This window comes from Anser brachyrhynchus, assembly GCF_964034855.1.
Source record: "Anser brachyrhynchus genome assembly, chromosome: 1".
NCBI lineage: Eukaryota > Metazoa > Chordata > Aves > Anseriformes > Anatidae > Anser > Anser brachyrhynchus.
The window spans coordinates 62,725,091-62,740,016 of NC_137694.1; the positions used below are offsets into that span (position 1 = coordinate 62,725,091).

Sequence of the window (14,926 nt, forward strand, 5' to 3'; positions counted from 1 at the left end):
CAGCATTTGAGGAAGCACCACTCAGAATGATGATCAAAAGTAATGGCATGTCAGAAGAAAAATGTTACTCTATACTTCCTGAGGCCAGGGGCATTTCAGTGAGGAGACTGAGGAATTTAATGAGACACTCTGAGTTGCTTACAAAGAGCTCCTCTGGAATTTTATTTGGCTCTGCCAGCACTCTTAACACACTATTTTTTTTAAGCAAATGTTTAAATGTTTCCAGTTTAGAAAGAATACAATATAACAGTCATGAACTTCAAGCACAATTCTGGAGATCCATGGACTATGGCAGTAAATGTGACATAGCATCATCTTACAGTCCTTTAGAGAAAGTCACGTATCTATCTTGGACTCTCTCTCAAATGACTGGTCTGCAATGGAAGCCCTCTTTGACATTGGCTGTTGGCTTCCCAGAGCATCCTGCCCCTGTCTCTCACTGTAACTGTTTCTACCAGTCTGGGGCAGCTATTTAATACAGTTAACCTCTTGCATCTGTGGCAAAGAGCATTTTTTTAATCCCACTGATAATGTTGATCATTAATGTCATAAATGTCACAGACAAGGCCACATACAGCTGTCCTATCTCAGTTCATATTTTCCTGCTTCTTAAATACTTCTTAATATTTCATGCACTTCTTTCAGAAGTGCCCTGGAATTGTTCCTTCTATTCTCATATGGTGATGTATTTCTTCATACAACTGTCAGACTTATTATTCTTTCAGTAGCTACCATTATTTCATTTCTAGGCTTTTTACAACTACTTTTTCCCTGTAAGTAGTAGTGGATTTTTCAAAATTGCTTTCAAGTTCCAGGCTCAGCCTGATATTGTTGTAATATTGTGTCTAAAAAGAAACAACTATCATTCTCTACGACATCAAGTCCTGCACAAAACTAAGAACCAACATTTTGTCTTCTAACCTTACCTAACCCCCCCTCTCAAAAGCCTCACAGTTCAGCCTCTGTATCATACCACCTGACAGTAATATACAATTACAAGGGTGGCTTGCGTGGGAAGCAACATCAGACTTGCTTAATCTTGTTTGCTGTAGCGTGGGTTCATCCCCAGGATGTGCCAAGCACATTCAGATTCCACTGCAGTCATCCTGCAAATACACGTGTCCTGCAGTTACTCTGTTTTTTAGGATCTGATTCTTCATGAGTTGGGTTGGCTGCTAGAGATGTCCAGCACACCATGTCTAAGTTTGTTGTGTTAATGCTTCCTTTACTTAAGTTTGGGGAAAATATGTTTCCAATTCCAGCCCTAAGATTTCTTGCCTTTTCCAGTGTTTGCCTATGATTTTTAATTCCCATTACTATTAATCTTTTATTCTTTCTCTATTTTCAAATTCATCTAAAACATGTAATGTTTTTAATTGAAATCACCAGGCATGGTGGATTTAGATGATTAGAAACAGTCTTCGTGATGTGGTACCTTAATCTTTGAAAATAGTGCTTGGGACTCCATGCAACTATGAAATTGCAAAACAAAGGAGGAGTTTTTAAGCACCCAGCAGAGAATTATTTTACAGTGCAGCATGCTGTGTTTAAAATGCAGTAATAAGAATGTATAAAAGTGAAGATCAAGTTTTTCCTCAATCATGTAAATTCTATTGGGTTTTATCAATAAGTATAAATTATTGATATTTTAATTATATTGCGGGGAGAGGAGGAGGTATTTTCATTTTTGAGACTTTCAAGAGTGTTCATTTTATTTGTAGTTCAGAAACTCCATAGAGCCAGAATTACACTGCCGTGTGGATTATATTTGTGTAGACACAGTCAGCCAAAAGAGTAAATCTGAGCAGATCATACTCCAAATTCTATCTGAAAGCCTGTTCCGTATTGTATTCATAGTGGAAAACTTGATAGCAGAATGAATTCTCTAGATGATAGTTTCACACTGGAAGGGGAAATATATATTTTTATATATATATATATATATATTAATACTGCTTACAAGCTTTTAAGCATAGTGCTGTTCAGCTCCTTGCTAAGCTTTTGGAGTGATCAGCAAGACCAGGGAAACATCCATCATGAATTACATAAAGAGGTGAAAAAGTAGGTCAGATTACCTCAACTCCTTTTTACATCTAGTCCCTAGATCACTCAATACCTTTGAGTAAATTTTAAGCAGTTTTATCTCTGCTTTTATCAAACCAAAGGATGATTATATTGAGGTTACCTCTATGAGCCATAGTCTTCTTGACTACAAACATTCAAGGTGCCTAAGGTGCCCGTTCCACCCAAGTCCTGACTCAAGTGAGCTCTGCATGGCTTAAAGAATCAGCCAGGAAGGTAGTCCTTTCTCCTTTTCTTTATTGTGGCTTTCTGAATCTTATTTATTTATTTATTTTAATTTCTGTAGCTCTCAAGTTCTAAGGCAAAATATGAGCCATGTATGTACCTTGTGTGGTTTCTGGTTTCCAAAGTCACTTTGGTCCTGTCACTTGGGCTACTGCAGCTTGCTGCCAAGGGCAGAGATGAAACATATGGTAAACACTGTGTTCCCAGAAGCCGTCTGGATTCTCTAGATAAACCACACAGCAGCTTGTGTAAACTGACTTTGTACTGCATTCTAGCTGCAGTAAAATCTTCAAGTTTCAAAACCCCTTGGAAAGTGGGACTGTAAGAATTCTCTGGAATCCTCTTTTCCAAGGCATACTAAAAGAAAAGCCAGGACCATCATATAATCACAAAAGCAATTATCTCTTTCACTAAGCCACAAGCCATCCTCACTTTCACTAAGACACAGGCCCGTTATTTATCCTCAGAAAATCCTGAAAACATGAATCCTAATAGTGCAATGGAGGCAACCACAAACGTACTCTCAAAAAATATTTGCCTCTTAGCAGTACTCCAGAAATATGGTAATTTAGCTATTTTAGTATTCTACGGTTCCTAATCCTTCATCCCGTAAACACAGAATTTCACTTTCTGGCACCTTTTACGTCAGTCTCTTCATCACTGTGCAATGGTTCAATGACTCAGCTGGGAGACCTAGTATAATTTTGTCCCTGATACATCCATGGTCTCTGAGCAAGCCCTTTAGTTGTACATGCAAAAGGCTGTTAGACATCTGAATCTGGCTTGATTGTTTCTGTTGTACTTCTGTCTAACATGAGAACCTTTAAAAATCTCTTTAAGCTGTCACCTAAATCAGGAATTATCTAAAATCTTATGCTTTTTAACAGAAAACTTCAAAGGTATATGAAAAGCTTTTTATTTCCCTTGGTCTCTGAAGTGGTCTAGTGCTCAAACTCACAGCTACGCCCAGAGCCCATTTACTGGATTAGCCATCAACACATCCAAACAGCAGATGAGGTTGGAGGGTGTCCTCTCCTCCCCTTTTCAGTAGCCTCACTACCTGCTTCTTTGGGATGTGTGGGTTTTCTCTGCTGCTCCCAGATAAGTGCCTGATCTGATATCTCAGATCAGGTGTTTCTGTGAAACTATCAAGGCCTTAATGAGTGAAAGGTTAATCTTCTAATGGACAGAAAGGCAAGCATCGTCAACATAAATTGGTTTGGATTTAATTTGGGGGATGGGGCAGAAGTTAGTAAAGAGCTCTGGACAGCTGAGGAATTTGCCAGAAATTCAGAGTCCTTGGTTTCAGTCTTTTTTTTTTTTTCTTTTTTTTTTCCCAACATGTCCCTAATTAAATGAAATGTTGTTACATTGAGGACTGAGACCCATGATGAAATGCTAGACCATTTTGACTCTGTCTTCCACACAATTGTCCCATCTTGTATTCCAAAACCCTGAAGAAAAGTTAGGACTTATATTGAAAGAGGATTCTTTTCTGCATCGCAATATATGCCATAACTTTAATAAGAGCATCTACTCAAAGAGCAGCTACTATACACAGAATCATTATGGTTGGAAGGGATCTCTTGAGATCTTCCAGTCTAACCCCGCTGCTCAAGCAGGGTCACCCATAACATGTTGCCTAGGACCATGTCCAGGTGGCTTTTGAATATGTCCATGGATGAGATTATACATCCCTTCTGGGCAGCCTGTTTCAGTATTTGATCACACTCATGGTAAAAACATGCTTTCTTATGTTCATATTTAATTTCATGATTTTTAATTTATGCCTATTGCTTCTTGTCCTATTACTGGTCACTATGGCAGAGAATCTGTCTGTCTCCTCTTCATTCCTTCCCATCAGATATTTCTATACACCAATGTGATTCTTCACCTGAGCTTTCTTTTCTCCAGGCTATTTTTGGGTTAATGCTTAGTCTGCTGAGCTATCAAGGAAAAATCTGTTTCTGGTTGTGCTTCGTTTTTCAAGGAGTTTGGGCACTTCTATGAATCCCAGAAAAACCTTTGAAATGTCTGATAAGCAAGGCTTAAAGAATACTATCCTCAGTGTTTTTTTGTCAGCCTTTGAAACAGCTTGCTGACATTTTGAATTCTGTTCTTGGTCAGCTCTTCTTTGAGACAAACCTGAAACTGAAATGGTATATGGAGTCCAATAAATTTGTGTGTATTTTTTGTATACTTACCATCCTGACACCAAAAGGCTCATAATTTCATTGGGATAATAATAATAATAATAATAATAATAATAATAATAATAATAATAATAATAATAATAATAAATTTTGAAGTATTCCATGAACTAAGCAAAAATAAAAATATGTTTGCTATGATTGTTTTTTTACCTGTCCTTACACAGCTGAGAAATTAGAAACAGCAGGAAGTGCTGAAAGAGGGGTTTTCTATTTTATTTTAAACATCAATACATTCTGGAGTGCTACCCAACAGATGGCAGATAGCAATAGAGCAAAGAAAATGTAGTATAGATTTTGCTAACTTTGTGGCAAAATCAATCACAGAAAACACAGAATTTGGTCTTGTAGTTAAAATAGGAATCAGCATCTCCTACATGTACAGTGGCAGCGGTCAGCTGAAATGTTTATGGTTTGATCCAGAACCACCAAAATGCTCTCACTCACTTCAGTTTTCTCAGGATAATCAATTTTGGTGAGCAGTCCAGAACTCAAATAATCACAAAATATAATCTGCAACAAGTTATACAGAACTCAGAAATCTGCTCAAAAACTAAAAATGGTCTATAATAGCTTTGTTGATACTGGAAACATTTGCTACTAGCCAGTCAGGGAAAAATGTTCTCTGACTATAATAAAATGAATTTTATTCTCAGTTAATATAATTTTGAAGGAATTGCATTGAAACCCTGTTTTGATTTTGCATCTGATACCAGAATCTTGCCAATTCTGTTTAAAAGTGGACTTCAATTAATTGTGCTGTCTGTAAGAGGTGTGATATGTTCTCTACTATTGTTCAATGAGTCAGTAAAAAACACATTTTAACAACTTTACTCTCCAAGTATCTTACATGCTCTGATATGCTGTAAATGAACACTTAGTTAATGCAAGAGCTATATTTATTCCTCAGCAAAACTGTGATGGAAGAACATCACAGTTCTAACCTCAGTGTCAACATGGGCATAACTCATGAGAGACGTTTACTATATTTGAGGGTATAGTTTCTAAGAACTGACAATGGAAAGGTTAAATGACTAAAAACAGAGTGAATGGAAGGGCAGGTAACAAAGGACAGCAGGGGATATAGAAGATAATTTAGTGTCACTATATTTTATTTTCTAACCGTCTAGAGAAACTGCAAAAAAGGACCTGTGCTGTAAACTAAATACAGGCTGCAGAACAGTAGAGAAGGAAAAAAAATAGAAATAATAAATAAATACATAAATGCAGGAATCAAAATTTTTTGTTTCCATAAAGGAGAAGCTTTTGTTGTTTTATCCTAGTGTCAAGACTTTTGTGTAGAACATTTATGTATTTCATTTCCAAATTCCCTTTCTTCTTTTCTTTTTTTGACCAAAAAGTCCCAAATATTCTGATAGCATCAAAAAAAAAAAAAAAAACATTACTAGAGTGCATAATCTGAAAAGAAGGTTCGAAATGAAATGTCAGCGAAGCTGACAGCTTTTTTAACACTTTTCAAAAACACGGAAGAAAATCACTTCCAGTATACCCACTAGATATAGAAGATAAACAATCAAACAAATAAAATCCTACTAATATAAGATGTTGTCCAATTCTTCATCTGGAAAGGATACTAATTAACAAACACTAAGATGCTTAGAATGAGAGCAAAACAGCTCAAAACATCTAACATCTGAAGTTTCTCCAATTTTTAAGGTCAGAAATGGGTATATACAAGAGCTACCAAATTTTATTTTCAAATTCTAAAAATTGAGTGAAAAGGATTGTTATATATGTTCTCCAGGAGGCTGTAATATGACTTGAGGCTGTTATCTCTTCCCATCACATGCCCTGCCTGGTAACCAGAGCTGGCAAAAGACTATAGACTTACTGGATTATGATCCAGAGTTTTAAAGGTGCTTCCACATCATCAGTTCCCCACTCAGGGAATTGGAATGAAGCATCTAAAAGGCTTTGAATTGTGTCCCATATCTAGAACACAGTGATCTGATGGGTGTGTGAGTGCTAGACCAATGGGAAGAACTCTGAAGCCTGAGTCTCTTCCATGTGTTTGAGCAACTTTGTCCTTCATAAATGTTAAGTAACGGAGAAAACTGTTTACTAGGAATAATTTTAAGTCTGTTCTCAAATAGGATGATAATTATAAAATTAAATAGGTAAAATGGGTAAGCATTGCTGTATACCGCCTTCTCAGGCCTTGCTCCACGGCAGCCCTCACCACAGTGACTGTACTGACATCCTTTTGGATTATTCTTTACAGCCTCATTCTCCTGCTCCTCCTTTTCTCCCTGTTTTTTTGTGTTGTTTTGTTTTGTTTTGTTTTTGTTTTCCCATCCCATTTCTCTGCCTCCTAATTTCTCTGCCTCCTATCCCCATCCCTAGGTACCACTCGTTAACTACTCCATTCCTGCCCTCTAATACACACTTGCATTTTCTTAAGCATAGCAAAGAAAGCATCTCTGTTAACTAATACTGGAGTACTCCACTTACTGCTCCTCATCACAGAAGATTTTAAAGTGTAAAGAACATACCCAATCTGAGTAAAGAGAGCAATAATGACTCTCCTAGACCACCAAGAAAATAATTCATCTGAGTCTGTTCTGTTTTTTTTTTAATTATGGCAAACTTGAATTATTCCAGTCCCCATTCTCAGCAAGGCTGAGGTTTGTGGAAAGAGATGGTATTGTGGGAAAACCCAATGTTAGGAAAGGATGAGACACTTCTATAGTCATGACCGTAAGTAAAGTGTAGCTCAGGCTGAATGTGTTTAATGGATTTCATAGAACTTGGGACTGAGACATGATGGTAGATGTATTAAGTATGTGCTTTGGTATAAACTTTTTATAGGGATGAGATTGAGATCCTCTTTTAATTAAATGTAGCTAATTAAAGTAAACAGCATATTTCAGGCTGAAGAGTTCATCTCATTTGCTACATTAAGGTAAAAATAACTGAAGCCTTGTCACACTAAGACTGTACAGCAATGTAAAGATCCCAAGTTAGCAGTTTCAACATTTTTTTTTCCAGGCATATTCATAATTTGATCTTTCCGTGTACCTAGTAGGGGTTAGTTCTACAAGAAAAGTATGACAGCAGAGAACAGGACAGGACATTGTAGCCTATTTCTTTGAAGAGGGAAGATAGTATTAAACAAAGGGGAAATCAGTTCTGTTACAAATTGGCTTGTGTTTATTTTCCAGTGAGAAACGAATAAGCGATGAATTTTGTCGTACTCGTAAAAACTGTTTCACTTAATAAAACATATATAATTTCTTTGGAGGATCAAAAATTTATCTTAATCTGATATTAGAACAATTTTACAGTTTTACGTATTTATTGGTAAGATTTAGCAAGAAACGATGAGAAAGACTTTGGCAGAAGATATACAATAGGTTCCAAACCCACATACACCTCCTTGCCCATTTTTTGAAATCCTCCCAATATCAGAAGACACTTTAAACATGTTGCTGCCAGGACATGGAAATAGGGGTGAATAGTAATAATATTTCTAACGGCATTTGGCCTAGCATTTTTGGGAAGAGCCTTGCTTGCTTCATTTCTCTCCACTGCTACTCCATAGGCCTTAGGTTGAGAACAGCTGACAAACACATGACCTGACAAAGTTCTGAAGGGAAAAGAAAGAGTATGGGTCTTCAGAGATACTGTCACCTGCTACCCTTTCCTTCCCACACTCCTTTCTGTGTTCTGTGGTTGCCTACATTCATCCGTTGCACAATTTATCCCTTGTCTCAACCTTCGAATATTTCCCTGGTGACAGAAAGGATAGAGGCAGGGGTTTTAGGCAGCCTAGGAACGTTGTAAAGAGCAGGTGGAGAAAAGCTCCAAGGGGAGAAACATGCTCTGGAAGTGCCAGAGCAGCTCACTTCAGCTCTGCATTAAATGAATTAATGACTGAAGGGTTTAATCCCTCCACCTCTGTTCCAGATGTGTAAGATTTGCATTATACACCTCAACTTGTGGAGATGTTACACAGCTAAATCCATGAATGAAAATGAAGACGTAAGTTAATAGAGTGCATCATAAATGCATCATAAAAATGCCTGAAGGAACTTATGAATAATTCTGTTTACACTGGAGAAAGGCAAAGAAGAGCTCAAAGTATTCTGTCAGGCCACAAACTACAAAAAGTAAAAACTGAATTAGTATGAGATCCAGTCAATGAGTAAGGGATATTTTTTTTCTCTCTATTAGGATTTACCATGGAAACAAATCTTAGTGCAAGTATGAAATTGATAAAGCCTGGTTTCTTTTGGATTTATCTCTTGTTTGATTGACTTTTTAACTAAATTATAGCAACATTGTCTTTTATCTCAATATATATAACTGGATTATGAAACTGAGGTAACTTGTTTTCCCTTCTCTTCCTCATGTAACTGTCCTATATCAAAATATTTGGAAAGCAAGTAAAGAAACCATCTCTTTTGTCTAGTCAAGCATCCCAAGTATCAGGTTAAAATAATCTATTTCCCCTACATTATGTACCACTACCTGAATGTATCTAAGCAGAGACAGTCAAGGGAATGAAAACTTACCCAGGACAAAATTACAAGTGTTTATAACTAAATGTTTCCTCTCACCTGTAGCCTATCCTTTAGGATACTTAGCAGAACAGAATTGCTTTTGAAACCTCTATATCTGGAAACTTACTGAAATTCCCCAATGGATATGGAATTTCTTAGGAGGTGATACCACACCCTGGTACCCTGGTAGAGTGATTTTTTAAGTTTTGTTTCCACCCAAATCAGTGTAAAAATAACAAGTGATTGCATAAATACATAAATAAATAAATAAATAAATAAAATACAAGCACACAAAGAAAAAATAATAACAAATCATGTTTTCTCTGGCATTTGTGTCTTTAAAGCCTCTACAACCTTAATATTTATTTACTATAATTCTGAATATTGTCTGCCTCCTTCTGAATATATCTAAAATACATATAATCATATTTTGTTTAAGTATATATACTTACTAAATGCAGATATAGATAGAAAGCAATGCAGTCATTCATGTGTTTATTCATATATTTTATGCTGTTATTCACCAGTGGATTTTATTATTTTACTTTTTTATTACTTATGTAGCTAAACTAATTGTTCTTCAAAACTATTCATTCTCAACTATGATCTATATTTCTGCAGGAAAAACTACATTGAAAAAAGGCAATATCTTTGTCTGCTCGTCTGCTCTAACAGAAGGTCTGCTAATTACAAACTGGGGATTCTGCTATAAAGATTTTGATAATTGTCATATCATTCGGGAAGTAAGTAATAAATCTGCTTTTTAAAAGAAGCTTAAGTGACAATTGTTCATCTTTACTTATAGAAAATATATCTGCATGACATGAAGGGTTATTGCAGTTAAAAAGCCATCTGCACAAAGCTTGTTTTTTCGCCTGTGAAGAAATCACAGGTAGGTGACTATAATGATCAACATTCATTATTGAGGTGGTTTAGGTGAAAGCTACATTGCTCACACTTTTATCAAGATAAAACTGTCCTTGTCCCAAAGAATATACAATTATCAGTCTTAACTGGAATTGATGAAAAGTTTCTGATGGATATCAGACTGGGGTGCTTGAGCAAGAAAGTACAGAACTGAGCTTGAGGTTTTGTTCAGCTATAACTATATACAGCAGCAATTTAAAATTGTAAATTAGTACTGGACAACAGTGGGATTTTACACTGCTTAATAACATGGACTGTCTTCTTTTCTGATTAAATGTCTAGTATTTTTTTCCCTCCATTGAAATGGTCAAATGAAACACCATTACCAAGTGCTTGAAATAAAGACCAAGGAAACAAAAAGCTGGAATCACAAAACTGCCAGCAGAGAAATTTCTATTTCTGCTAACCAATAATCTGATAGATCAAGTACTTGGTTTAGAATTGCAGGTGCTGGTTTCAGAATTCACCAGAGCCCACACAGGGGAGCCCATGATACAAGATACTGCCTTAAACAATAGGGCAAGATATAGGATATCCTATCCATATCTAGGGTCTTTTTCATTGTGTTGAGACTGTTGCATACATTGTCATTCCCTGCTTTGGGTAAAACTTATGCATTTTCTACGTAGGAAAAGAATATTAAGAATGATTGAGATAAATAGGTTCCAAATAAATACAGTAGTCTGCTCGTTATTGACATTGTGACGGTTCGTATAGGTCTGTATCCACTTAAGGCACCATCAAGAACAGAACATGGGTGTCCCACATTTTTACTATTTTACTTTTTTACTATTTTACTGTTTTACTATCACCAATCCACCACCACCACAGCTTCATGAAACTGGACATTTCCAGCTATAGGTATTTTACAGTTCCATACCAAATTAATGACAGGTCTGGAATTGCCAAAATGGCACTTTAAGATCCTGCTTTCTGGGTGAGGGGTAGGTAGAACTGAATCCAGTGTTATTTGAAATAAAATCTTAAGTATGAAAAACAGCAAAAGAGTGTAATGAAAGGGCACATAAAAGACTGTTTTTTTTCATATGATGCTATGTTTTATAATAGCTGTTTATTTGCTTCTGAATGCTATTATGCTGCTTAGGAAGGGTATAGTCGCTTCAGCAGTACATGGCCTTCCACGTTCTCCACACTGGTGCTAATGTAGTAGCAGAAGATCTTAAGGATCAGTCTTTCAGATCCTCTAAAAGTCTAATCTTGGCACCTCCATCTCATTTCAGTTGCTTAACTATCTGATGTCATCTGACATACCCTAAGGTATCCCTGGCCCTCTATTGCAGCTACAGGACATGGGGCTCCACAAGAGGCATGCATCATTCTGGTTCAGCAGCAGCAGGCCAGGTGGTACACTCTATGTTACCTAAAATGGCACTAAACTCTGAAATTGTGGCAACTGCATCACTCTCTAGATTTTTCTTGATAATGTGAGCCTAGATACCTAGCTTATATGTGCATGCCTACAGACACTTTCTGCTACGTATATAACAGAGTAGCAATAATCCTATGCACCAGTGAAGTTGCATTCAAGTTCTGTTTTGAAGGCTTCAGTGTAACTAACATGCACATGAATTTTGATTAGCTCTTCCTCTGTTAAAATTTTCTCCATGGTGATATAGGGGCGAACTTAAGAAGCGCTCAGGAATCCTATTCTTTCCCTGTGAAATGTTTGTATTCCCTTTGGGAGTCAGCAATAGGAAAGGGGAGGAAGAGGAATAAAATTAACATTATGGGCCAAATTGCTACAAATGACCTACTGAAAGCAGTGTACAACTTCTCTTGATGACTTGGAATGACCTCTAATATTTCCAATGAGAAGGTTAATTCTAAGTTTTAGATTTTATTTTAATCTTAGTGTTTCATGGAAAAAAATATCACAAAAGTCAGAACAGCATTCACAACTGTAAATGACAGCTTTTAAAGTCTTATAGTGGATTAGTAAGTATTAAAGGTTTTTTTCTTTCTTTTTCATTAATTTGTAGTAATTTTTTTTTTTTTTTGAGGAGATGAACACAAATTAATACTAAAATAAAGTTATGTATTTGACATAGAAAAATTAATAAATTTCCAGATGCAGTTCCTCCGGCCCAATGTAGTTCTGGTTGCACAGTGGATTCTAGGAACAAATACAAACCTGTGCACCAGACCTCAGGCAAAGCCCATTCTGGTTAATAAAAAGACTCACACAAGGCTTTGAATGAGGCTCCTTGCAGCTTCCTTTACTTTTCTTTCCCTGCCACAGCCATCAAAGCATCAGAGGTATTCAGCTACTGTCCAATGCTTGGGCCCATCTTTAATGTTTAGGAGATGTCTGAGAGACTAGTCAAGGGAGATTGCCTGTCCTAAATATCAGCACCTCCCTGGCTGTTTTCCTTTTTTCATCATCTACATCTCCATTTGCAGCTGCTCTAAAGCCTGTCTCACAAACTTTATAATGAAGTCACTATGAAACTTTCTATTTATTTCAGTAGAACTGAGACAAAAGCTTAAGGCTCCTTGGTAGACACAAAGATTAGGTAATGTCAATAAACTGACAGAGGCAAGGAGATGTCTTTGCCACTGGGACAGGTTTTGGTCAGAGCCTAGAGGTTACCCTATGCCAATTTAGTTCCCTCAGTGATTTCCAGTATGTGCCTCACTGATTAGAGGAGAAAAATATATACAGTGATTTATTGGATTAAGCAGGAGACAGGGAAAAATCAATACAAAATAGAGTTTATAGGCAGTATGGCACAGTGAATCACTGTATCTCTTGCACTTTTCAACCATGGTTTTGTAATATGATGGGAATGTAACGTAGATGTTTCCCCAACACTTGTTTTAAATGAGACTTTACACTTTTAGAACCAGATAAAGATTGAGAAGGTTCATGAATCTGAGTAGACAGGTGGTATTGCAGACGAATCTGAACAAGTAATAGGGAATTGTTGGAAATCTTTACTGTGAGTTGAGTGAATTACACAGGAAAATTTTAGACTGGACAGGAATAGGGTTTATTTTGTTGCACTTTAAGATGCAAAGAAATAAACCACAATGACTCTTACATTTAGCTGATAAGGGCTGGAAACGGGGTCACAGACAGGGGTGTAAAGGTTTAAAGAAGACCTGAGAATGGAGATATAAGTACATATGTGAATGCGAAGAAGGAGCGACACAAACTGTTATAAGGGGAAATATCTGCTGTCACAGGGTGGCTTGAGATGGCTGCAGCAATTTAAAGAGGATGACAGCTGCTTGTTGTAGGTATGTGGACCAGCTCCAACCTGCGAGGATAGTCAGGTGCCTCATAGGTTCTGCTATCCCTCTTTTCACTTGTGCTTCTAAGTGAGAAATGTTGACAGGCTTCCTCAGTACAATTTCTCACAGCCTTACTCTAGTACAGACATTGGTTATCCTAATCACATACTTATTTTTAGCCTTCAGTTAAACTCACCTTTTCTATTTAACCAAATATATAATGGGTTTGAGGCATGTAACCATGTGTTTGTTCTGTTCAAATATATCATTTGAGAGAGAATAATAATTCCTAAGGAGATGGAAGAGCTTTATTCATCCAACAGAAAATAGACTAAGACACTGGAGACCAGATTCAGAGAGGTTTTCAGACAATAAAATAAGATTATAGTACCTAAAACTTTTCAGGGGCCTTGACCTTTAGAAGCTGAGTTAATATCTCTCCCCAGATTAAATCCACCAGAGTTCCCTACCTTGTTGCTAAATCTTCATTTAGGGGATATTTGTTATGTAATTTTTTATATACAGGCAAACTAAAGCTGATAAGGCTGAATGTTAAACTTATTCTTTACTTTGCCCCATTTTTCCTTTACTATAATTATTATTGTTTGCTTCTAAACACAATGAAAAGGTGTGTTTCACAAAACAGACACACAATCTTGCATTACTGTATTTAAGTCTTTTTCTTGCTGCTACAAGGATAAAGAGTTAAAATAAGTTTCTGGCTGCCCTTTTTCATTACCTCTTTATTAGAAGTTACCACCACGTGAACAATTATTTATATGCATCTGTCTTTCCTGCTGTAGAAATAGTACTCAGTACATATTGTCCCCAAGGAAGAAGAAAAAGAAATGAACATTCTGCAGATTAATACATGGCAGCATTTCTGATGCTGAAGCTAAAGGGACGCTGTTCAGTTGATTAGGCCACAAAATTGATTTACATTTAAAGATGTTTCATATTATAGCTCTTTACTTCCAGACTCCCAAACGTGGTTCTTTTGAAAATCAGTCTTCACTGACAAATGTTTATGACAAAGCAATAACAAATGGGCAGGGATAAGCTCCAAGAGGTATGCTTATTACTGTCTTTTCAGAACACCCAAAGGCACTCTCAAGTCCCGTTTCATTGTCTTTGCTGACAGTAAACTTGTAAGTCTAACTCACTACTGCAGTTGCAAAGTGCTTTCCAGAGCATTCAAGACCCGTATTTTAAGCCATGGTTGTTGGTCTAGTGCAGCTTGTGGAAGCATAAAAATCCTGCCAAGCATTCCTGCTCAGGCCAGCCATGGGGTAACCGTTTACATGGGAATTTAGTAGTGGTTCCCAAGATCTCTTTTTAAAAATAGGTTAGTTTTAGCCAAACAGTTTTTGAGGGCAAAGAAGAAAAGTCATTCAAAGGCTTGAATGACAACTGCATATTTCACTCACATTTACATTCTGTAAAAATTAGGCATGTAAATGACATCTGAAGCTTTGAAAAGCTCCACCTTTTAATTTTAAAGCGTATGATGGTAACATGTTTTAATATATTAGAAAGCATGTCATTCTGAACAAAAGACATCTTGGACTACTAATCTGCTGCAGGCTCATCAAAGAAAAGATGTCACTGGAAATGCATTCATTAAGTTAGTGCACTAAATTCCATTGTGGTGTAAAAGCTGCGGGTTTTGTTGTTAAATATATGTATATATATATATATTAGACA

At 36.6% G+C, this 14,926-nt stretch overlaps 1 long non-coding RNA gene across 1 annotated transcript; it reads right to left on the bottom strand.

Annotated features, from left to right (window-relative positions):
• Nucleotides 1-469: 469 nt before the first annotated feature.
• Nucleotides 470-4,195, bottom strand: LOC308188382. The gene is made up of 3 exons (XR_013945471.1): nucleotides 3,266-4,195; nucleotides 2,408-2,530; nucleotides 470-1,903 (listed from the first exon to the last, which is right to left on the bottom strand). It is a non-coding gene; the product is annotated as an uncharacterized lncRNA (long non-coding RNA).
• Nucleotides 4,196-14,926: the final 10,731 nt, after the last annotated feature.